We start from the raw sequence: 25,243 nt of genomic DNA, 5'->3' as shown, positions 1-25,243 counted from the left end.
TATCTATGGTGAAACAGACCACCAGCCTAGGTGGGATGCATGAGTCAAGTGCTCGGGCCTGGTGCACTGGGAGGACCCTGAGGAGTCGGGTGGAGAGGGAGGTGGGAGGGGGGATCGGGATGGGGAATACGTGTAACTATATGGCTGATTCATGTCAATGTATGACAAAACCCACTGAAATGTTGTGAAGTGATTGGCCTCCAACTAATAAAATAATATTAAGAAAAAAAAAAAAGAAAAGAATACTGGAGTGAGTGCCCATTCTCTTCTCCAGGGTTATCTTCCCCAGCCAGGGATCAAACCCAGGTATCCTGCCTTGCAGGCAGATTCTTTATCTTCTAAGCCACCAAAATTTCATTTTAAGCATTACTTTAATTATATCTGACAGATCTTAATATATTTTGTTATCATTTTTACTTAGCTAAACATTTTCCAGCTTCCTTTATGATAGCTTATTTGACCCATGAGTTATTTAAAATATACTTTAAAATTTCCAAATGCTTTATTTCCAAACTTGGCATTATCCATATATTTTTATTATGATTTTCAATTTAACTCCATTTTGTTCAAAACCAACCTCTGTATGATATCAATGCTTTAAAATAAATGAAGCAGATTTCTGACCAGGAATGTGGTCTAGTGAATGTTTCATGAATATTAGAAAAGAAAGTATATTCTGCTGTTGTTCTATAAATCCCAGTTAGTTCAGGTTAGTTTGATAGCATTATTTAGGTCTTCTCGGAAATCAGTCCTGAATATTCACTGGAGAGACTGATGCTAAAGCTGAAACTCCAATACTTTGGTCATCTGATTTGAAGACAACTGACTCATTGGAAAAGACCCTGATGCTGGGAAAGATTGAAGGCAGCAAGAGAAGGGGACAACAGAGGTTAAGACGGTTGGATGGCATTACCGACTCGATGCACATGAGTTTGAGCAAGCTCCGGGAGTTGGTGATGGACAAGTAAGCTTGACTTGCTATAGTCCATGGGGTCGAAAAGAGTTAGACACGAGTGAGTGACTGAACTGAACTCTGATGATTTAGGGCTTTCCTGCTAGCTCAGCTAGTAAAGAATTCACCTGCAATGCAGGAGACCCCAGTTCAATTCCTGGGTTGGGAAAGTCCACTGGAGAAGGGATAGACTACCCACCCCAGTATTCTTGGTCTTACCTCATGGCTCAGCTGGTAAATAATCTGCCTGCAGTGTTGGAGACCTGGGTTCCATCCCTGGGTTGGGAAGATCCCTTGGAGAAGGGAAAGGTTACCCACTCCAGTATTCTGGCCTGGAGAATTCCACGGACTGTATAGTCCATGGGGTCACAAAGACTCAGACACAAATGAGTGACTTTCACTTTCTGATGATTTGATCAATTTTATAAAATAATTCCTATTTGTGCCTGGTAATATTCCTTTTCATACTGTTCATGGAGTTCTCAAGGCAAGAATACTGAAGAGGTTTGCTATTCTCTTCTCCAGTGGTTTTGTCAGAACTCTCCACCATGACCCGTCTGACTTGGGTGGCCCTACACAGCATGGCTCATAGTTTCATTGGGCTAGACAAGGCTGTGGTCCATATGACCAGCTTTGTTAGTTTTCTGTGATTGTGGTTTTCATTCTATCTGCCTTCTGGTGGATAGGGATAAGAGGTTTATTGAAGCTTCCTGGTCACTACCATTTTGCATATTGGGTTCCTTTATGTGGTCAAAACCAGGTGTATTGTGAACTGCGGTTTTGTTCAGTAATGAAGATGGGTGCTTTCCATCCAATTCTTTTTCTTCAGTTATTACTGGTTCTTTTTAAATTATCTTTTTCTTTTCATTTTCATAAACAGCATTTTTGTTTTTTATAAATTCAGGTTCCTTTTCTGACTTAGGTTGCTGAGACTTTGCAAACCACTGTTGAGAAACATCAAGAGCCCCTTGTTGCAAGCATGCAACTGAACCACAACTATCTGCTTCTAGTACTGTGACCACTACAGATAAATCAGAATCTGTTATTGAGGTGGTAGCATGTTCTAGATTTTCTTTTTCTATTAGAGGACTTCCTTCGTTGACTCTTTTTATTTTTCATGAAGCTGCTCATAGTTACTGCATCCTTGCAACTTTGCATGTATTTCAGTCCTACTATTAGTAACTTGAAGAACTTCAATTAATGGTGGCATCAGGGGTATTGTCTCTTTGAATGGAGGGCTTAGGACGTCTTCAAGAAACTCATTAAAATTGTCTTCACTGACAAATAACCTTTCCTCCAAACAATCGTTGTTTAAGCAATCATCTCACATGCTAGCAAAGTAATGCTCAAAATTCTCCAAGCCAGACTTCAACAGTATGTGAACTGTGAACTTCCAGATGTTCAAACTGGATTTAGAAAAAGCAGAGGAACCAAAGATCAAATTGTCAACATCCATTGGATCATCAAAAAAGCAAGAGAGTTCCAGAAAAGCATTTACTTTTGCTTTATTGATGCCAAAGCCTTTGACTGTGTGGATCACAGCAAACTGTGGAAAATTCTTAAAGAGATGGGAATATCAGCCACCTGACCTCTCTCCTGAGAAATCTGTATGCAGGTCAAGAAGCAACAGTTAGAACTGGACATGGAAGAACAGACTGGTTCTAAATTGAGAAAGGAGTACATCAAGGCTGTATATTGTCACCCTGTTTATTTAACTTATATACAGAGTACATCATGAGAAATGCTGGAAAAGCAAAAGCTGGAATCAAGATTACTGGGAGAAATATCAATAATCTCAGATAGGGAGGTGACACCACACTTAGGGCAGAAAGTGAAGAATTGATGAAAGTGATGAAAGTGAAAGAGGAGAGTGAAAAAGTTGGCTTAAAACTCAGCATTCAGAAAACTAAGATCATGGCATCTGGTCCTGTCACTTCATGACAAATAGATGGAGGAAACAATGCAAACAGTGAGAGACCTTATTTTTTGAGGTTCCAAAATCACTGCAGATGGTGACTGAGCCATGAAATTAAAAGACGCTTGCTCCTTGGAAGAAAAGTTATGACCAACCTAGACAGCATATTAAAAAGCAGAGACGTTACTTTGCCAACAAAGCTCCATGTGGTCAAAATTATGGTTTTTCCAGTCGTCATGTATGGATGTGAGAGTTGGACTATAAAGAAAACTGAGCGCTGAAGAATTGACGCTTTTGAACTGTGGTGTTGGGGAAGACTCTTGAGAGTCTCTTGGACTGCAGGGAGAGCCAACCAGTTCATCCTAAAGGAAATCAGTGCTGAATATTCATTGGAAGGACTGATGCTGAAGCTGAAATTCCAGTACTTTGGCCACCTGATGCGAAGAACCAATTCATTGAAAAAGACTCTGATGCTGGGAAAGATTGAAGCTGGGAGGAGAAGGGGACAACAGAGGATGAGATGGTTGGATGGCATCACTGACATGATGGACGTGAGTTTGAGTAGGCTCCGGGAGTTGGTGATGGACAGGGAAGCCCGGCGTGCTGCAGTCCATGAGGTCACAAAGAGTTGGACATGACTGAACCACTGAACTGACTAAATATTCCTTATTGCAAGTTCTTTTTTGCTTGATGAAAATATAGCCATTCCAGATATCTTTTGCTTGGTGCTTCATGATGTACCACTTTCTGGCATTTTACTTTTAATTTACCTGTGTCTTTTTATTTAAATTATGTTTCTTTAGACATAGTTTAGTTGTGTCTTACCTTCTTATCTATTTTGAAAGACTCTGCATTTTAAGTCAAGTGATTAGACCAGTCACATTTAGTATCATTATCAATTTGATATGTTTAAATCTCCTATCCTATGATTTCTATTCATGCCATGTGTCCTTTGTTCTTCTTTTCTCTTTTCCCTTGTCTTGCCTTATTTTGGGTTAAATGATTTTTTTTTTAGGATTTAATTTTATCACTAATACTGTTTTACTATTTATACTTCTTGGGCTTTAGTTTTAGTTTTCATTTCTCTTCATTCTTTAAAGTAGATCCAACTTTTCTTCTAGTTTCAATGTCCTTCCACTTGATAAACTTCCTGTATCAATTCTTATAGTGTAGATATGATGGCAATAACAGCTTTGGTTTGCATAAATGAGATATTGAAATTCATGAAACTAAATGAGATCATCTGAGGTGTTAATGTAAATATAGAAGACATTTTAAGATACACTGGCCATGGTTTCACTAGTGTATCCAACCTGGAAGTGTTGGAAACTGCTTTCCTCTTTGTTACCACTGTTAGTACCTAGACCATAGTCACTTTCTATGGTACTGACCCTTAGTTGCAAGTAAGAGAGGTTCCTGATCCAGCCCCTACCCTTTGGAAGACTTTACTCTGGCCCTTGTCTGGCTAGAACACCTGGTCCATGAGACCAAAGGAAGGAGCTCACCTGAAGCCCAAATCCTTCCTTCAAGACGATGCTTCTAGACCCAAGAGGTCTTGAACTTGCTTCTGGGGATTGCTCAGCCTTCTTCCCTAGTAAGGACTATTCCTGAGGATAAACTCTGCCCCTGGGAGAGTTAGCCAATGGGCACCACTTTGTGAGAAGTATGGTGCAGCTTGAATGCGTGGGCTAGGATATCTACGTTTATGTGTATGCAAGCCACTCTTGGTGTAGGATGGAATCGGGGGAGGAGGGTTCCTGGAAAATATCAGGGACTGGTTTTTCTTGAGAACCATGTTGCAAAGTGCTGGAGTATTCCAAACTTGAACCTCGTCTTCTGTGTTGTTCTCAGGGTTTATTCGTCAAGGTAGGAGGATAGAACATATTTTAATTAACTATATATGATTATCATTTACAAATTTTAAATATTTAAAAATATGGTGTGTTGGTATTCATTTTAAATTTTGCTTTGATTTTACCTAAGTGTACACCCACCCAAGATACCTTGTCCTCCAACCCAGCGTGGTTGAGGCAGATAGCACTTGGGATCTATTCCTTATGGAAGGAGCAGGGAAAAGTTAACCATTTCACACTAACTCTTTGCCTGCAGACCTGGATAGTTGGTGTTATCCAACATGACCAAATCAAGTTATATAGTTCGGGGTTTTTTATTTCATGCCAGATCAGTGGGTTCATAGTGCTAAGGAAGCTTGAAAAGGTCTTGGTCTTGGCTACCTGTCCAAAATGCTGTGAACTTGTGGTTTGGCATGGTTGGTTTTTAAAAAAACTCTTCTCTTGGTAAACCAGTTTGAAGTTCTTTTCTGACGTTATTGCGGTTTCTGGTCTGGCACAATCTGGTTATAACCTTGCCACAGAAGTAAACTGTGGCCAAGTTGAGATTTTACCAAGCACAAACCCATCAGGCTGAATAAGACATATTGCTTGCCCTCACGTAGTTTGTATACAGAGATAACTGAATTATAAGATAAACACCATAATTGGAGATACCAAGTGGGAACAAGGAGCAGTAAAATCATTTCCAGACCAAGGGAAACCGCAGGGACAAAACCTTTGGGAAAGGAATAGGATCCTGATATGTTGACAGATAGAGGTGGAGGGGGATAAATGAGTGATAAGGACAGATCAGGCAGGTAGAGGGAACAAGTTGAGCTCAGATATTACTGTGGAGCTGTTCAGGGAACAAGGATCGGTCCTTTGCTGCTGTTGCAGAGTCGGTGAGAGGGAGCAGTGGGTATGTTCACCAGGTGCTTTCTTGTTTCACAGCCTTCCTAGCTGGGATGCTCTTCCCACATGCACATCACATTTCATTATCCTGTAGGGCTCCTATCTCTCCATTTATCACAATGTAATTAAATATCACTTAATTACATGTTAATATTTGCTCCCCTTTGCTAACATACTCCACAAAGACTGAGATCATGAAGATATTCCCACTTCTGGGTATGGAGTCTTGCCTATAATAGGCACTCAAAAAGTACTTGGATAATGAACAAATGTATGAATGAATGAGTTAATAGAGAATTGATGCACTCATTAATAATGCATTAATTGAATAATAAGGCTGGGAGCGTGGGTTGCAGTTAGATTGTGGAGGTACCTGAATGACATGCTAATGAGTTTGGACATCATTTGGTAAATAAAGATGTTTTATTTATTTCTTTATTCACACTCAAATAAATATCCATTCAAGTGTTTATTTTGTGTCCAGCATTGTGTTAAATACCAAACGTAAAATGATCATTAAAACACTCTGCCAGGATCTTGCAGAACAGTAGGAGGAAGCAGATAAGCAAATCACTATAATAAAAAATGTGAGAGATCTTTATTAGATGTATGTTCCAAGTATTTGAGAACACAGACAATGGGCTCATTTATTCTGCTTTCAGAGGGGGGAAGAGAGAAAGAGAGAGTGAATGTTACCCAGAAGAGATGACATCTCAGTGAGAAATTTAAGGATAAGTGAGGGTTCTCCATCTGAGAAGGAGATGGGAATATGTTATGGAGACTTCTATTTACAGAAATAGAGGACTGGATAGTGTAAAATCCTTCTGACAAAAAAAAAAAAAAAAAAAAGAAAAAGAAAAAGAAAGGAGGGGAAAAATGAGAAATGCTAGCTACAAGGTAAAGTAAAAATATTAAAGCAATCTAGCAGATTTTTCGAGAAAAGAACCCCTCAGAGGCTAAATCCAAAGTTGCAATACAGTCCCAGAGAGTTAAGCATTAAATCTGGCAGTTTCTCCAACAACTTACAACCTACAGTGTTTTATTTGTTCTCAACAACTATCCTGGTAACACATGAGGAGGAAGACAGAACACGAGAATGCTCAGAGTGGGAGTCAGAATAGAGATTCCTATATAAAATCAGGGCCCCAAGAGGGCTGCTCCCTCAGAGAAACAATATCTAGGAAAACAAGATCCACCCAGTAAGCAGGTTGGCAAGGAGCAAGGTGTATTTCAGCTATGACTCTGAGTAAAGAGAAAAATTGCTTCCTCCAAGAGTTTCTATTCATAAGTAAGTCATCATATGAACTTGGATTCAAATTCATACTACCTGTGTGTTTACAAAAGCACTTCAAACCAAATATCAAAAGTAGTTCCTGAGTTCATTCTCTCGAGTAACTGGCAGGAGAAAACACTAATCTTCTGTGGTGGATTGCCATTTAAACCCGAGCACAAAGGACACCCATAGGTAATGTTTTAATATCGTGTAAATAAAACTTCCAATGTACATGAGAAAACAAGCCACAGTAAATGAGAAATAGGCCCATACTTGGCTCATGCTGAATAAAAATTAAGTATTAAAAGCCTGATGAATGGTAGAGACAAACTTATTTGCAAAGCAGAAATAAAGTCACAGATATAGAGAACAAACTTATGGATACTAAGAGGGGAAGGGGGGTGGGATAAATTGGGAAATTGGGATTGACTTAAACACACTACTATATATAAAATAGATAACTAATGAAAACCTACTGTATAGTGCAGTGAACTCTAATCAATGCCTTACAGTGACCTAAATGGGAAGGAAATCTAAAAAAGAGAGGACATATATGTATGTGTAACTGATTCCCTTGGCTGTGCAGCAGAAACTAACACAACATTGTAAAGCAACTATAAAAATTAATGAAAATATTTTTAAATGCGATGAATGAATATGATGAGCAGGCCGGTTTGAATAACAATAAAATAGAACTTCTAGAAAGTAAGAAAACAGCAATGAGTCAAAATCCTTATAGAATTAAAGACAGATCTAAAGAAATTGTCTTAACACATTATTGACTGAGGGATTTTTTTTTTCAGAAACTAATGCCTTTGGTTGGCAATTTACTATGTAGGTGAATATTGAAATGTCTCTGGTCAATGAAGTTTGAGTAACAAAGAACATATTAATACACCTCTGGTCAGTAAGTTGTAAATATCCTACAGAGATCAAGATGTGGAAAATATGAAAAAAGTATAGAGACACAAAAGGATGTAAGGGGAAATTGGGTTAGTGATACATTGGGAAAAGCTAACTGGAGTTGCAGTACAAGAGAATAGAAAGATTTGTAGAAAGCAATATTAAGAAGATATTGAGGATTAAAAAATTTCTGTATTTTAAGAGATAAACCAATTAGATTCAGAGAGTTCTATTTCAATAAATTACAAGCAGGATAAATATAAAGAAATTAATAGCTAAAATGGTTGTAGTAAACTTCAAAGAATCCAGGAATTAGAAAAGGCAACAGGGATTAAAAAAAAAATAAGGAAAAAGATCTTAAAAAAAAGTTAGAAATAACAAAAGAGGATCAAACTGAGATGCAGCAAAAGCTGTGATGATGATAAGACAAAGCTGAAATTGTAGACAGAATGGACCAAAATTATAAATACCAAAGAATACAGATCAACAAAACCATTTATGAAGAAATTACAGATCTGAACAGCTCTGCAATCATTAATGATAACAAATCAAGTGTTAAATTTTACTCCCAAATAAAAAGAAATTTGATACAGATGGTTTTATAAGAAATTCCATCAAACATATTCAAGGAACCCATCATTTTAGTTCTTGTGCAAACTCTTTTAGAGGATAGGCTAAGAGGTAGTACTCATCAATTGATTTTATGAAGCTGGTATAACCATTAATACAGGTACATGCAATATGAAAAAGAGAAGTACAACTAATTTCACTCAGTGTGGAGGCAGTATTTTAGTAAATCACATGAATAAAAATGACATGACTCTATACCATGAATGTAAAGCTGATTTAACATTAGGAAAACAATATAACTCACCACATTAAAAGATTTAAAAAGAACTTATATCTTTAATAGATACTAAACAAGAATGGGTAAAATTTAACACATAGTCAAGTAAAAATATCTTATTAAATTTAGTCTACAAGCAAATTAGTTATCCTAAAAAAAAGTTTATCAAATTAAATCTATAACCTAGATCCTATATAATGGTAAAATCAAGCACAAGACAAGGCTGCCCATCATCACCATGTCTAATGAACCTTCTGCTGTTCATCCTTACAAGATGGTAGGTCAGGAAAAACAGATTTAAAAAAGTATAGAAATATTGAAAGACAGAAATGCAAATATTACTACTAGTCAATGATGATTGTCTGGGCTTCCCTGGTGACTCAGCAGTAAAGAACCTGCCTGCCAAGCAGGAGATGTGAGAGACACAGGTTCAATCTCTGGATTTCGAAGATCCCCTGGAGAAGGAAATGGCAACCCACTACAATATTCTTGCCTGGGAAACTCACGGACAGAGGAGCCTGGGGGGCTATAATCCATGGAGTCTAAAAAGAGTTGGCCACAATTTAGTGACTAAAAAACAACAACAAAATCTTAGTCTCCCAGAAAACCCGAAAGCATTTACTAATAAATTACTAAAATTAATGAGAACATTAAAAAAGTTGTTGTGTGTATTTAAAAAATTTTAAAGATAATATATAAATAATATTATATAATTTCAGAGTAGCAGAGAATGTCTTAAATAAGACACAAAGAGCAAAACCCTTTAAAATCTATTAATTTAATATATTAAAAGTAAAATATGTTCATTGAAGGGCATAATAGAGTGAAATGCCAGCCACAAAATGAGAAAAAAAAAATATACTATAGATAGAATCCACAAAGAGTTGGTAGCCAGATTATCTCATATAGAAAGAGCTCGCACAAATCAAGAAAATAGATGATCCAACAGTAAACTTGGAAACTATGCATAGGGGTTTTACTGAAGAGGCAACACGATGGCCAAAATCCATGAAAAGTCACTCAATCTCATCAGTCATCAGGAAAATACAGATGAAAACCACACTGAGACACCATTTTACTCTACTAGACTGGAAAAAATAAAAACTTTCACAAAGCTAACTTTTGACTAGAAAGTAGAGCAAGCAATTTCTCTCCTTTTTTTTTTCCCCACAGTCTCTCAGGGTAGCTATTTCAGTTGATACCATTTTACTTAGTAAAGATGAAAATGCCCTTCACTAGAGGAAACAGAAATACTGCTTCTAGATGTATTACACAGAGAAAGTCTTGCTCATGGGCCCCACTAAAACACGGATAGAAGTATTTATAAGTAAAAGTGGATTCTAAGGGTTTAGTTTTCATAGAAATTTGAGAATAAATAGTTAAAAAAAAAAAGAAAAAGATACCAATTGATAGCTTTTGTGTACTGATGACAGTGCCTCTTACAGGGGCTTTAAGGACTGGCAGACTGGGCTTGAATCCTGACCCTCCTGTTTGCTGCATGCTCGTGTCCAACTCTTTGCGACCCCATGGGCTGCAGCCTGCCAAGCTCTTCTGTCCTTGGGATTTTCCAGGCAAGAATACTGGAGTGGGTTTCCATTTTCTTCTTCAGGGGATCTTCCTGACCCAGGGAACAAACATGCCTCTGTTATACCTCCTGCATCAGCAGGTGAGTTCTTTAACATGAGTGCTACCTGGTAAACTCTTTTGACCTTGGGCAAGCTGTTTATACCCTGGAAGCCTTGGTCTGTGCTTCTATAGACTGAGGATATGAGACCTATCTTAAGGATTGTGGTGAGAAATAGATATACTACAGACAAAACACCCAGCATATAGTAATGTTCCAAGGATGTCAACTACTATTATTATTCCTCTGTTGAACAGATTGGACATGACCTACTAAAATGGAAAGGAGAAGAAAGGAGACAGCTACTTACAGAACATTCCCAATGTTTCAGTCATTCTCTAAGAGGAGGACAGATAAAATCTTTAGGGCTGGCAAAATTGAAATTAGAAAAGAGTATTCTCTCCAGATAAAGTGTGAAGTGCAGGCATGAGGATGTGGTGGAAAAGCACAGACTTAGGGACTCAGGACCTGCATCTGAGTCCTGTCTCCACCACATATTGGATCTGGCATTTAAGCTTCTAGATCTTAGTTTTTTCTACTAAAAGGAAATAATAAAAAGAAATTCTAAAAAGGAAATAATTCTAGAAAGGAAACATTAATAATAATATACTAGACTCCTGTGAGGATTTGGAGAGAAAATATGCACAAAGGCTCCAATCTAAAAGGTTATACAGAAGTCTTTTGCTTTGTTTTAAAGTTTATTTTTATTTGTAGGAAAATTGCTTTACAATCTTGTATTGGTTTCTGCTGTACAACATGAATCAACTGTAAGTGTATATATGTCCCCTCCTTCTTGAACCTCCTTCCCACCCCTCACCTCCATATACAGAAGTCTTATTAGTATTAGCAATACATGTTTCTAGTTTTCATCCTTCTCTTTATAGGATTCTCCTCTCTGAACCTTTTGGGCACCAAGCATTCTTGCTGTTCTATGGTTGCTGCTTCCTTGAGCTCTTCCTCCCATTCATTAAAAGTTACAGACCCCAAGTCTCATAAGTCAGGGTCATGGTGGAAAACTGGCTCATCTGATGAACCTATTTGTATTCATCTATACCCTGCCCACAATGCGGGAGACCCAGGTTCGATTCCTGGGTCGGGAAGATCCCCTGGAGAAGGAAATTGCAACCCACTCCAGTACCCTTGCCTGGAAAATCCCATGAACGGAGCCTGGTAGCCTACAGTCCATGCGGTCGCAAAGAGTCGACATGACTGAGCGACTTCACTTTCACTTTCACTACAATAGATAGGGACTTCCTAGGTGGTACTAGTGGTAAAGAACTCACTTGCCAATGCAGGAAACTTAAGAGATGCAGGTCCGATCCCTGGGTTGGGAAGGTCCCTTGGAGGAGGGCATGGCAACTCACTCCAGTGTTCTTGCCTGGAGAATCCCACGGACAGGGGAGCCTGGCGGGGTACAGTCCACAAGATGTCAAAGAGTCAGACAGGACTAAACATGGATGCATCAGTAGATAAATATGGATTCTCCCACTCCTCCTCCATCTTGTTGTCATGTTGGCTATTAAGTAGGCATTTTAAAGATGAACTTTCAAGAGGGAAATTCCTTTAATGAAAACACCGATAAGTGCTCAAAATTTTAGGTGGTTATAGCAGACAGTTGGGTGAGATTCAATGGATCAAATAAAACTTCACATGATACCCCTGAGGCATCTTCTTCTTCATTGATTCATCATGTCAAACTTAAAGACTTCAATCTCCAAGTAAAGTTTGATAAAACTTCTGGAATAAATAGGTACGGTTTCATACATTGATATTAAAGAACAGTTACAAAGATGGTATCCTACTAACATTTTTTGCTGCATGAAGAACTTTTGTATCTGTTGTCACATTTGGTCTTAACATCAGTCCTCAGAGAAGGGAAATAAGATGGGGCTTTCGACTCCATTTTGTACATGAAGAAGGTGAAGCACAGAAGTTTAAGGAAATAACTTGCATAAGATCCTACATCTCTTTAGTGGCTGAGTTTAACCACACTTTTCTTGGGCTCCACCTCCCTGTCTGGTCTCTGGAGTACTTGGTCACACCTACCACCTGGGCCGTCCAAAAAAGGATGGTGGGTGTGAGTTGCTAGGACCAGTTCCTCCTGTTAGTGCTTGGTATTCCTAATTCCTGGGAAAACTAATTGCCAGGGATGATGGTGGTGAAAAGACCAACAACCAAACCAGAAGTCTAGAAAACTCATTGCAGATTGCTGGTCCTCATACATCCTGATACATACCAACATGGTAGGACAATCTGGTTACTCTGGATGCAGAAAGACCAGTTTTCCATCATAGGCTGAGAGCAAGTGGTGAGAGCTACATCTCTATCCCTTCCATCTTCCCATCCCATAGCCTTCTCAAAGTTTTTCCCATGGAGTGCAATAGGTGGTTGCCCCTTCCACTACCAACTTTTGAAATAATAATTAGCCAGTCCTCCTAATGACTTAATAATCATGCCTTGCATGTCAAAGAACCTGGTGTTTTCAGGTCCCTTTCATAGTCATTAATTAATTCTTCACCCAGCTGCCTGGAGCTGTAGGTCACCTCAATCACCTTCAGGATGTGGCTTAGTCACCAAGACAGGCCATGGATCTGCCGCAGGTCACCCAGCAGTGCCTGCAGCTCGGTCACCCCACCAGTGAGTGGAAATTAAGTTTATGAAGTCAGCCCTGCTCTCATGCCTTCCTACCCAGGGTCCAGCGCTCTCCTACTGTCTAACTCCCCATTCCAGTTAACCTGGTAAAGCCTCCCATTCAAACTTCTGTGTCCTGATGCCCTGAGGGCCACGTTAAATAATGAGGTCATCCAATGCAATAATTTATGTGAATGCATTACTGGTTAATAAGCCTTACATTATCCCCCACAGGTATGTGCATGTTATTTTATTTATTTATTTAGGCCACGCTGTGGGGCATGTGGGGATCTTAGTTCCCCTACCAGGGATTGAGCCTGTGCCCCCTGCATTGGGAGTGTGAAGTCTTAACCACTGGACTGCCAAGGAAGTCCCAGTATGTGCATTTTAACAGATGATATTCTGCTACTCTGAAGCTTTCAACCACAGGGATGAAGTTCTAATGGTAGAACTCCAGGCATCAGTAGACAAACCACGTTAGCAATGGAGCTCTCTGGGCAGAAGCTCCTCACACAACCTCACAGGCCATGTAAACATGAATTTTGTCCTGGTGCAGCCCCATTCCCCTTGTCTTGCTTGGACTTGGTCTTGGTGTAAGAGGAGCAACAAATTTGGATGCAGGTGTAACACATTAAGAGCCAGGAACTGGGTCTCTCTTAAGCTTAATTAATTCCACCTGACTCTACATCCCTCAGACAGCCAAGCTGTGTGCCAAGCCAACCTCTACCTGGTATGATCTGGACCAGCCCAGCGTGAGGTGCCAGATTTTGGGAGGCTCAGACACATGACTCACAGTGGCTCAGTGTGTGCATTTATGTGTGTGTCTTTGTGTGCTCATGCACACATGCACCTGGATCTGTGTGTGAGGCAGGTCAGCAAGGGTGACACCTACCCAAGTCTTTCTAGCCAGGAGGCCTGTGGGAACCCAACAGATGAAATCAAATGAACTGCAGATGGATGACAATGATAGCTGAATTTCCTCTAAATCTGTTCTCAACTTTGTGTTCTAATGAGGAGCTTGGGAGGTGCAAGCGCTCAGTTGTTAATTCCACAGTATTTACAAGAGGTTGAGGGGGAACTGAGTGGTTGCTGGAAGATCTCTTATTTATTCTCAAGTTATTAATATAAAAAAGGAATTGACCAAAGCTATAGGTTAAGAGAAACAGGCAAAAGTGGAGGTGACTACAGTTTGGAAAAGCCGTCTTGATTAGTTGTGATTTTCTTGCAGATCCTTTTCTGAATGGAAGATTTGGAGCAATTTATCTGGGTGGAAAAAATTGGCCATGAATTAGTGCGGCTGATGAAAGAAGATTCTGAAGCAAACTGTCTTATCCTAGACTAAAAAAAATCTCCTGTGGAATATTTGCTCTCTCTTCTTTTTCTCTTTTAGGGAAGCACTGACTTTGGGTTGTAGATCAAATAAATTTGGGTTTTTATAAATTCACCCCTTCCAAGTTATATACATTGATTACATGACAATTCTCCAAGCCTCTGTTTTTTTCTGTAATGATTTGGCAGAGTTTCTGTAATGATTAAGCAAGACAATAATAGTTATGATTCTTGTTTATGATATGATCATTGTTAACATGTATTGACTATGTTTATATTAGTAGTACTAGTTTACAAATACCCTTGAGTTACAGAGCAGGAAACTAGGGTTCAGGAGGTGACATACAGGTGCTTAATAAATATTCATGTTCTCAAGATAGCATATGCAAAGTCATTCTATTCTGGTAAAATTGAAAAGTATTTGTGTGGAAATAAAATGGAAAGGATATTGTAAAATACTGTGATTATCTAGGAGGTAGGTCAGCGCATAAATTTTTTCTTGTTTAGTAACCTGTATCTTCTAAAATGATTACCTATTACATTGTTAGGATGAAAAAAGTCATCCTTCACCACGGGGTAGAGGGTGTGGGTGGCAAGGATTAAAGGCTTTGCTCTCACCTACCGCCTGCGTCATCCGGGGTGGTTTGGGCTCAAAACCCTGTTCTGTTCATTTAGCAAACCACCACCACAACCACATATGAGCTATAGCCTTGCAGAAAAAATTCAGAATTGGGCACTCACTGTTATTTCTGCTATATGTGTTTTCCTTCTTTCACTTGCTTTTTAGCTTAGAATTACACAGTGTATCAAAATCAGTAATTCTGCAAAGCACATTTGCTCTCTTTATGTACACATACATACATACACAAAAGCCTATTTATTCCTTCCCCACTTCTCTGAAGATAGATTCTGAACATTTGACCAGAGTTCAATTATCTGTAACATCCACGTCTATATTTAGGGCCCAGAATTTTTAGCCTGAGGAAAAAAGATCAGGACACATCAAGCTCACTGCCTTGGATCATAGAAGTATGAATTGGTAAAAGCATCTGGGCATTGAAGAGGTGCCTAAGACCCCTTAGAGGACATGGGAACATGATTTTGCTTGAGGTCTGATCTTGGTACCATCTTTTTGTCCATCATGGTTAACCACAGTATCAGGGCAAGTTCAGAGCATACAAAGAGAGTTTTTGTAGAGGCGGGCTGTCTTCTTAAGGTACAGTATGGGCATCTGGTGAGTGGGAAAGTCATCCATGCAATTCATGGAATTGGCTTTAGTGGTAGGAGAGGAGGCTGGGAAGAATTCTCCTGCAGCCCACCTGTCTGGTTCTCCCACCCTTCAGGGCAGGTGACCCAACCACAGCTAGGAAAGACATGGCTGGTAATATTAACAATGGTACCCTTCATTAAGTTTTAAACACCTTAAATGTTATCATAAATAAGCCTCTGAACAACCCTATGAAGTAGGCATTATTGTTAGCAGCTTCTTTTCACAGTTTAGGAGTTGAGGTTCACAGAGGTTAAGTCACTTTGCTCATTATCAAACAGCTAAGTGATAGAGTTAAGCCTCAAACCCAGGTCTGTCTGATTTCACAGCCCCCGTGCACCTTTTCCAGCAAGTCAGCCAGTCAAGTCTGCTTCAACCTCCTGTCCTGCCTTGTGTCTCCCGAGGCCTCACTCCTTTGCTGCAGGCACCCACGTTCGGTTCCTTGAACACAACAGGCACAGACTCACTGTTCTCTTTGTGTATGCTTGACCCTCAGCCTGGAATCCACCACCACAAAATATATTATCATAAATAAATATATATACATGTACATATGCATATATATACAATTTATATTTATGTATGTATAGTTTTTAAAACTCCCCATGGGAAGCAGAAAAATAGTCCTCCAAAGACATCCATGCCCTTTTCCTCGGAACCGCTGAACAAGACACCTTGCGTGGCAAAAGTGACTCTGCAGATACAGTTACGATTAAAGACTTTGTGATGTGGTGATTGTCCTGAGTTATCTGGGTCATCTCCTTATGATCACCGTGTCTTTAAAAGCGGAAGAGAGAAAAGAGTGAGTGTAAGGGATAGTTAGGGAGTTTGGGTTGGACATGTACATACTGCTCTATTTAAAATGGATGACCAACAAGGACCTACTGTAGAGCACAGAGAACACTGCTCGATATTATGTAACAACCTAAATGGGAAAAGAATCTGAAAAAGAATAGTATAGGTAAAACTAGGGGGCTACCCAGGTGGCTCGGTGGGTAAAAAATCCACCCGTGGTGCAGGAGATGTAGGAGACGCTGGTTTGATCTCTGGATTGGGAAGATCCCCTGGAGGAGGGCCGGAAACCCACTCCAGTATTCTCACTTAGAGAATCCCACTGAAGGAGTAGCCTGGCAGGCTACAGTCCACGGGGTCACACAGAGTTAGACATGACTGAACCAACTGAGCGTGCACACACACAGGTATAACTGAATCACTCTGCTGTACATCTGAAACTATCATAACATTGCTAATCAACTATCCTCCAAAATAAGACAAAAAGTTTAAAAAATAGTAGAAGAGAAAATCAGGAAAGTGGGATGTAGAGCCATGAAACAAGAAGGGCTAGACCCACCACTTTGCTGGCTTTGAAGATGGAGGAAGGGGCCTAGGAACCAAAGAATGTAGTAGTCTCTAGAAACTGAAAAGAGTCCTCAGCTGACAGCCAACAAAAGATGGTACAGCAGTCCTACAACCCCAAGGAACTAAATTCTGTCAGCAAACTGAATAAGCAGGAAATGAATTCAAGATCGTCCAGAAAGGAATGCATCCTGCCAACACTTTGGTTTTAGTTTAGTGGGACTATGTTAGAAGTCTGACCTACAGAACTGTAAACTAACACATCTGTGCTATTTTAAGCTGCTAAAGGTGTTGTTATAGCAGCCATGGAAAACTAATATACTTTCATAAGGTTAGAGCACGTGGGTCACTGTAGCCACTGTAATTGCTTGAGCATGTGTATTTTCTCTTGCTAATCTTTTATTAAATTGGCCAATTTAATAAAAATCTTATCCATTTTTATATTTTTCTCCAGAGCCTCAAAGAGCACCTGAATTCTATTGCATTGCATCATCTTCTGTACTACCTGAGTGACCACAATGTGCCAAGCATCATCCCAGGTTTAGAAACAGGAAGTTGTCAGCAGGTGAATCAGCTGGGTACTCCACAGATACTCTGGATGCTAGCTCCTTCCAGACACATGGGAAGATTGTATCTTTCTGCCTCCTTAAGTTCAGAGTGGCCAAGAAGTCTGAGCAAACACTTTGTCCCTCTCTCTTTTCCCTTCATGTGCTACCTGGTAATGTTCAAGATGGCAGTGGTCTGGCAGCCTCCATCCCTTCGAGATTTTGATGTTTACAGCCAGGCAAGCCCACAACGGACATGTAACAGAAGCAAAAAAATAACCTTGCTGTTTCAGCATCTGAGATTTTGAGGTGGTTACCACTGTGTAATTTAACATCCTAATGGGTAAAATCAGTTTCTGCCTTTCAGATTGTTACTATTTGTTGGGAGGGAAATAAATATTTGCATAAATAACTATTATACTATAATACATAGTATGAACAAATACTATTATACCATTCGGTCATGATGGGATTAATTGTACGTGTTAGTAGTTCAGTGTGTGTTCTTTCAGACTTTACACATACATTCTCTCACAAAACACTTGCAAGTAAGTCTACAAGAAGAAATGCCTATTTTTAAAAGAGTAAGATCATACTGTATTATTTTGTCATCTGACTCTTTGGCATTGGCATTTTGAGAAAGGGCACTTCTTAGTTCCCTTTCACGACAACTTAGAAGGTGGGCATTATCCCTTTTTAATAGATTAAGAAACTGAGACTGAGAGATTAAGCCAAGTTTTCCAGGTCACACAGGTGGAACTGAAATTTGAAGCCAAGTCTCTCTGGCTCCAAAATCATTGAATAACACCATATAGTCACCAAAGCAGGACACACAAACACCTTATATGTATGAGACAGCACACGCTGAGTCACACCAGCGCCATGATTGCATGTGTTCCAAGTATTTTGAGTGAAGAGTTCATTCTGAGGCCCAGGGCAACAGAGGAACGGATTCACAGAGCTGGTGGGACTGGACCCGGCCTTGGAGGAAGGGCAGGACTTAACTAGATGAAGGGGGAGGCATTCATTCATCCACTCATGGTGCATTCATTTACTCAGCAACTCTTTATTATCTCCTCAGTGTCAGGCAATCTAGGTGGCAGACACAGTGGGGACACAGCCTCAGATGTGGGAATGATGAAGAGCAAAAGACAGCTTGGGCTTGAAGACCAAGGTGGAGAAACATGGGTGATAAGGCAGAACAGGTGGATAAGGAAACAGCCAGAGGAGATCTTGGTGCCCTCCTCCACCACTGCCCAAGAATGACCTCAAGCATTGGAAGAATGTTTAATATGACCACAGGTATTTAGGAACACAACTCCTACTCCAAGATTGCTGAGAGATGATGGAGCAGAGAACGGAGCAAGGCAGATTAGAAGTTACCATTTTCCCTAAACCTGATTTCACTAGCCCGGAACTTCAGTTTCTCTCATCCACGATTCTCTAGTCCATTGCTGGGCACTCCGTGGGACCCAAAGGAAGGGACACGTAGTACCTGACATGGCTAAAAACAATAGAGTCATCCACAAGGCAGTATATGGTTGCTGCCAGAATGGGGGCTCCCAACCAAAAGCCAGAATGGTGGAAAAGCAGCCTTTTGCAGGAGAAGTCCACAGACTTCTCAAATCCTGGCTCTGTTCCTTCATGGGAAGGGCAGACAAATCACAGAGTTGAATTTCTGCTGTTGAGAAAATAGATATAATAACATCTGGCATGCAGAACGATAACGAGTGGGAAACAACGTGTATAGAAAGTTTAGCAAGGTGTCTGGTGTATAGTAAGTGATCTATAGCTGAGACTGATGGTCAATGTCTTGCTCTGAGAATGAGCAGTTAATTTTGGGCAGATAGTGCCACGTTTCAAAGATGTGAACACGGCTGTACCTAAGCCATAAGCTAATTGGAAGGCATGTGAAATGCAGTTTGGGACTGTGGGGGGGTTTCCAGAATCTGCCCTAAGGAAAGGCTTTGTCTACCAGATGGCTCCTGATGGGAGACGACCTCTCTGTGACCTCCCGGCTTGATGCTTGGATGCTTCTTGCAATAGCACAGAACAAGCCCTGACTCACCAACTTACGTGGGTGGCTGGGACCCTTGCGGCCACAGCCAACAGTTAACCTCCGGGCCACCAGCAGCCAGGTGTGCTCAAGCCTGTGCTACAGAAACGATAGACTGCAGGAGCGACGGATGCAGAGAGGAGGCTGCTAGGAAATTGTGCCTCTGGGGAAAGCGTCTTTCAAGGTTTACCCTTGACTTGCTGAAGCCCTTTCTTTCTTTCTTATCCTAGATACTCAAAATACCTCTTGGTGGATTTTCTTTTAATTGCAGAGCAAAGCATTGTGGAAAATAGAGATAAGCAAAAAAAGAAAAAAGAAAAAGCCCAACCAACCTTTACTCCACCAACCCAGAGATAACTGCTCTTAACTCCTGATATATTCTTTATCAATATTTTCGAAATACATGTAGTTATATACACACACATATGCATTCATGCACATATACATATTTATAAATAGTATATATCATAAATATCTTTCTACATCAAGGGACATGTTTCTCTTACATAATTTTTAATGGCTGAATGGTATTTCACTGAGTGAAGGCACTGCCCCAATTTTTAATTGGGGAAATACATAGGCTATTTTGAACAATATTAATTTTCTAGCAGTGTTTCAGTAAATATCTTTAAGATTCTCTCTTTTCTCATATCTTTCATTATATCATAGTTTCTAACAGTGATACTTCATCTCATTTATTATTTCCTAGGGATAAATTCTAGAGTAATGTTGTTGGGTCAGAAAGGGAATGTATTTTTTAAGCACAATGGCTCTTATTTTGGTTGGATCCCTTTCTCGTAGTTTTACTTACTGATAATGAAAAATACCTCTGGGAAGCAAAGAAGAAGTGAGTGCTCTATCTTAATGTTACTGAGTGCCTAGCACAGGGTTAGTGTCCCAAATAGCCACATGGAAGCAGTATTTCCCTTATGGCTTTATTAGCAAAATAAAAACAATTATTATCGTTGTTGTCATTGTTGCTATTGCCGTGATACTATTTTCTGTACTGTTTTCCTGCTCTGAGGTCCCCTCCAGTCGGTCTCACGAGAGGGGAGTGGGTCGTTTTCTGGGAGCTCCACTGACTTCCCTTGGAGCATAGCACAGAAGTTCTGGTACATTCTTTGTGTGAGCAGGTGAGGTAAGCTTTTCCTGAGCCTTCAGAGCCCCTCAACTCTAGACAATAGGTCTTCTATGCTGTTTGCCCAGTGACACCTGCAAGAGTCCAGTGTTCATTGCTGTGCCCTTCTCTTGGCAGACTCATCTATTGAGTTTGGCGTCTGCTGACTAAAGTAAGGGAAGCTGACCTAGTTGAGGAGAATAGCTTGAAAGAAAAGTCTTAGTGTTGCTATATGGCCTGAGGCCTCCATGTGAACCTGTCAAAATAAATGCACATGAATTAATCATCCCACACCAAAACAAGTCCCAGCATTGAGCACAGTACATGGCACACAGTGCCGGCACCTTTCCACAAGTGTTTGCTAAGTGAAAATGGATGAAGGACAGGGTTAATTATCTCTTGCCTTGTCTTGCGACAGATGGCGTGTCATGTACGCAGAGCCAGATATTTATGTCTCCGGGAATCCTTTCACAAGAGAGGTGGAGAATCATGCCTCATATGTGGAGTTAAATACACATCTATTCTTCAACTTTTGGGCAAAGAGCAAAATACATGGATCTAAGTGCCATCAAATTTAAAGCAAGGAAAATGATTGATCTGCCAACTATAAATTGTGTGAGCATATAACAAAAATATTTTCAGATATGCATGTTCTCAAAAATTCACTTCCCAAGCATATTTCTTTGGGAAGCTACAGGAGGATGTGTTTCACTGAAAAGGGGGAGTAAATCAAGACATAGAATCTGGGATACAGGGATCCAGTCAAGAAGGGAGGTTCAGAGGATTCTTGCAGTAGTAGTAGTGTTAGTCATTTAGTCGTGTCCGACTCTTTGCGATCCCACAGACTGTAGCCCACCAGGCTTCTCTGTCCATGGGATTCTCCAGGCAAGAATACTGGAGTAGATTGCCATTTCCTTCTCCAGAGGATCTTCCTGACCCAGGAATTGAGCCCAGGTCTCCTGTGTTGCAATCAGATTCTTTGCCGTTTGAGCTACAGGGAAGACTCAGAGGATTCTTGGGATGATGATAAAAGAAAGGCTGAAATACTAGCAGCACAGCAGAGTGAAAAAGCATCTAATCCAGAGGGGAGGGGGGCCAAGGGTCTCTGTAAGGGATGTAGTCCCAACAAAAGAAAATTGAAACTTTTAGATGATTTTGATTTCATTGAGGGAAGTCTTAAATTCTACATGAGAATTTGTGAGATTAATTAATGTTAGGTACACAAAACCACAAAGGAAAAATGAGTCAATAGGTAACTATAGGAAGAAATATACAAGAGAAAAAATATAATCATGGTACAGTATGTGACTCATCTGTGAACAATATTTTTATAGATGTGATCAAGTAAATAGTTGATATTAGATTAGGGAAAAACTAGTGCAGTTCTATGTGAATGAATAGGGGAGGGCCAGTGTGTGTGCTGTGGAGGGACATGGGAGCAGCTAAAGAAAAGTGTTGTAAAGAGCTGGATGCTTATCTTTCATCATAGAATGTCAAAAGATAAATGTTTGAGATTGAAAAATCAAGAATCAGCAGTATAAGCATGCCATTTCAAGATAAAGAGGTAAATTCCAAAGAAACAGCTAGAAAGGTTAAATGTCATTGCCTTTGGGGAGAACAACTCAAGGGCAAGAAGAAGTAGAGTGGAAACTGCTGCTTTCCATTTTTAAGACTGACTTCTAAAAAACTAGGTACACAAATGATTTTTAAAAATTAAATTAATATAAAAGTGCCCGAGGATGAGTAACTGAGGGAGTTAATGCAAACTTCTTTTCTTTGAGGCTCTTGACAGCTAAGCCTGTTTTGTTTTGTTTTGTTTTTACATAATATTCCAACAGTTGCTTCAGGGACAGTTACAGAGGGAAAGGAGGAGCTGAGAAGGTACAGCTCTTCAACACTTTTTTTGGTTTAATGTGTTGGGGTTTCTGGTGAGATTTCACTTATATTAAAAACTCAATTATTTTAAAAACATTTTTTTTGAAGTTTGAAAGCACAGACCTAGACACACCTTTCTAGGGACTAGATTTTTTGATTGTCCAGTGGGTCCTTGTATCAAGCCCAGGGGCTCCCTGACCAGGGGCAGGAGAAGGACCTCTCTCTCACCACTATGACCTTGAGTTTTGTTTTTTTTTTCCCAGTGGAAGACAATATTCATGATGCCCTGTTTACTTTTTTTTATTTATTTATTCCCTTCTGGGACCAAAGACCTTTGTCTGTGAGATGAATGCTTTGGAATTGAGAATGTGGTATGATTCCAAAAAGAGACAGAACTAACAGACAGACATAAGACCCTGAGCTTACGGTCAGCCTCGGTGTCCCACTGCCATACCTGGCTGACCCAAGACACTGAGAATTCAGATCTGGGAGTATAGTGATGTTGCTCTTATAGCAAAAAAGCAAGCAATCATTGCCTCTTTGTACCTTGTTAGGCACTGTTCTAAGCTCTTCACATTACTGATGCCTTTAATCATCCACAAATAAAAGTGCTATTAGCCTTCACATTTTACAGATGAGGAAACTGAGGCCCAAAGGTGATAAGTTGCAAGGGCCAGGGAGAGGATTTAAACCCAGAGTTCGTGCTGTTGGTAGCTTCACTCTTTTGACCCTCTGATTCACACACTTTAATATTCTTTTCCTCACAAGCACCCATATATCCTTTCATGGAGACTTTCAATGACTCTTTCAATCATCTAGCTTGTTTTTAATTAAGTTGGAGTTTTGGCAAACATGAGACTCACACAAAACCAAATCCGGGAGAGAAATCCTTCATTGACAAAAAATGCCTGGCACTCACAAGCAAACCATTTGAAGTCATCAGCAGCAACTGGATACCCATGTTGTAATGGTTTGGAATTAAGAGTTTAAGTCTCACACCCAAGGGCTGACACTCAGAGAAATCGTTCACTAATCTCTGTGCTTGGTGCTGCAGTGGGGAGGTAGAGAGCTGGTTTTCTCCTGGGGAGGCCATGTGGAGCTCTCAAAAGGTCCCCCTCGCAGCAGGAATCACTTTCCAATCCAGCCCCAGATAGTCTTGAATTGGATGTACTCAGGCACTTAGTAAGGGGTGGGGTACTGTGGATTGGCTTGGTAGCTGGGGGAGAGAGGCAGCAGGAAGTAGGCTGCAGGTGGGCCCTGCCTCCGTGACCTCTTGATGCACCCTCCATATCCCTGTCTCTCATTCCAGACTCAATGAGACTTCTTTGTATTTCTCCAACCTGCCTCCTACCTCCGAGCCTTTGCACCTGCTATTCCCTATGTCTGAGATGCTCTTCCCCTGCCTCTTTCTCTCCATGTTGGTCTCATTTCAATGTTACCTCTTCAGAGAGGCCAACCTGTCCACCTAAATTTAAAGTGGCCACCTATTTCCCACGCTCATTGATTTCTCATATCCTGTTTTAGAAAAAAAGGACTTCATAGCACTTATCACTAGCTGAATTTACGTTTTTATATTACTTATATATTTATTTTATGCCTTTTCCTCTGCGTGAAAACAAGGATTTTGTCTTGTGTAAATTTCATTACCCCCAGAGCCTTAGAACACTGCTAATACACAGTAGAAATCTAATGACTATTTCTGACATAAATGAGTGAGTGAGTGAATGAATGATGTCCACAAACCAGATAGGGGGAAGGTTCAATCTTGAGTCTGTGCTGTAAGAGGGAGAGAGAGGACTTTCCAACTGAGGAATTATCCTTCTCGTTGGCTTCAGCAAGTCTCCTCTGTTTCCATTCTCTCTCCTACCTACCCAGCATTGACGGTCTTGCTTCCATGCTCAGGGAGAGAGCATAAAGCCTTCCTGTTGGGGACCCTATGACTCTTAATCCTGATTAAGGTTGCGATTGTGTCAAGACAAAGAGAGGTCTCAGTCCTTTTTAGCCCTATTGTTAGAAAGTATTTTGTAGGGGGTCATGAAGGGGAAAGGGCACCCTTCACCACGCCTCCCTAATCCTAAGCCTGTGACATGTCTACACCATGACAACACGGCTTCTGTCATTGACGTTGGGCTGTCCAGTCAGTATCTTCCTTATGCCTGTTCCTCTCCTCTGAGTTCTTTGGCTAAGGACATCTCTAAGCTGACAAGCAAGGCCAGGCATCTCTTGAACTAGCAGCTGTAACTTACTTACATCTGGAGATGTTCCTCTCTCTTTCTTCATTCTAATCTCCACAGTGAAAGTACTCATCCCTAAGACCTTCCTGCTCAGCCAGGATCATGGGGGCCATGATAGTCGGGGAGTAAAACCCAGCTTCAGTGGGACCTTCAGCATAAGCCTTTTCCCTCCCTCCCCTCCAGCCCCACCCCAGTGTGGTGCAACCTCATCCTAATAGGTCACCAGACTGGTGAAACCTGAACAGTTGGAGGCCAAAAGAAGCACTTGATGACAAGAGGGTGGGAGGAGAGAGAATGAAGGAGCAGCGGGGGGCTTCTGAGGGGGGCCTGGGAGAGGCACCAGGGCTATTTCTTTTCAAACAGAGATGGATTTTCTATTTCAGCCTCATTGTTTTATCATAGTGAAATCTTATGAGGTTGATGTGAACGGAGCCCTGTATGCATTGTTATGCTATTTGGTTTTGATAAAAAGTGGCATTGTACAAGATGTTCCTTGGCCACGTAAAATCTCGCTGCATAGGTGATGGTGGCACAGAGCCACACCACAAGTTGTGCAACGCGGTGGCAGGGAACAC

General features: G+C 40.5%; 1 pseudogene; it reads right to left on the bottom strand.

Annotated features, from left to right (window-relative positions):
• Positions 1-1,611: 1,611 nt before the first annotated feature.
• The window catches only part of LOC136175736 (protein kintoun pseudogene), an 84,544-nt pseudogene continuing 60,912 nt past the window's right edge, over positions 1,612-25,243 (bottom strand).

The sequence above is a fragment of the Muntiacus reevesi genome, chromosome 9 (genome assembly GCF_963930625.1).
Source record: "Muntiacus reevesi chromosome 9, mMunRee1.1, whole genome shotgun sequence".
In the NCBI taxonomy this organism is placed as follows: domain Eukaryota; kingdom Metazoa; phylum Chordata; class Mammalia; order Artiodactyla; family Cervidae; genus Muntiacus; species Muntiacus reevesi.
Note: the sequence above shows the minus strand (reverse complement) of the source record. Positions and strands in the feature narration are given on the sequence as shown.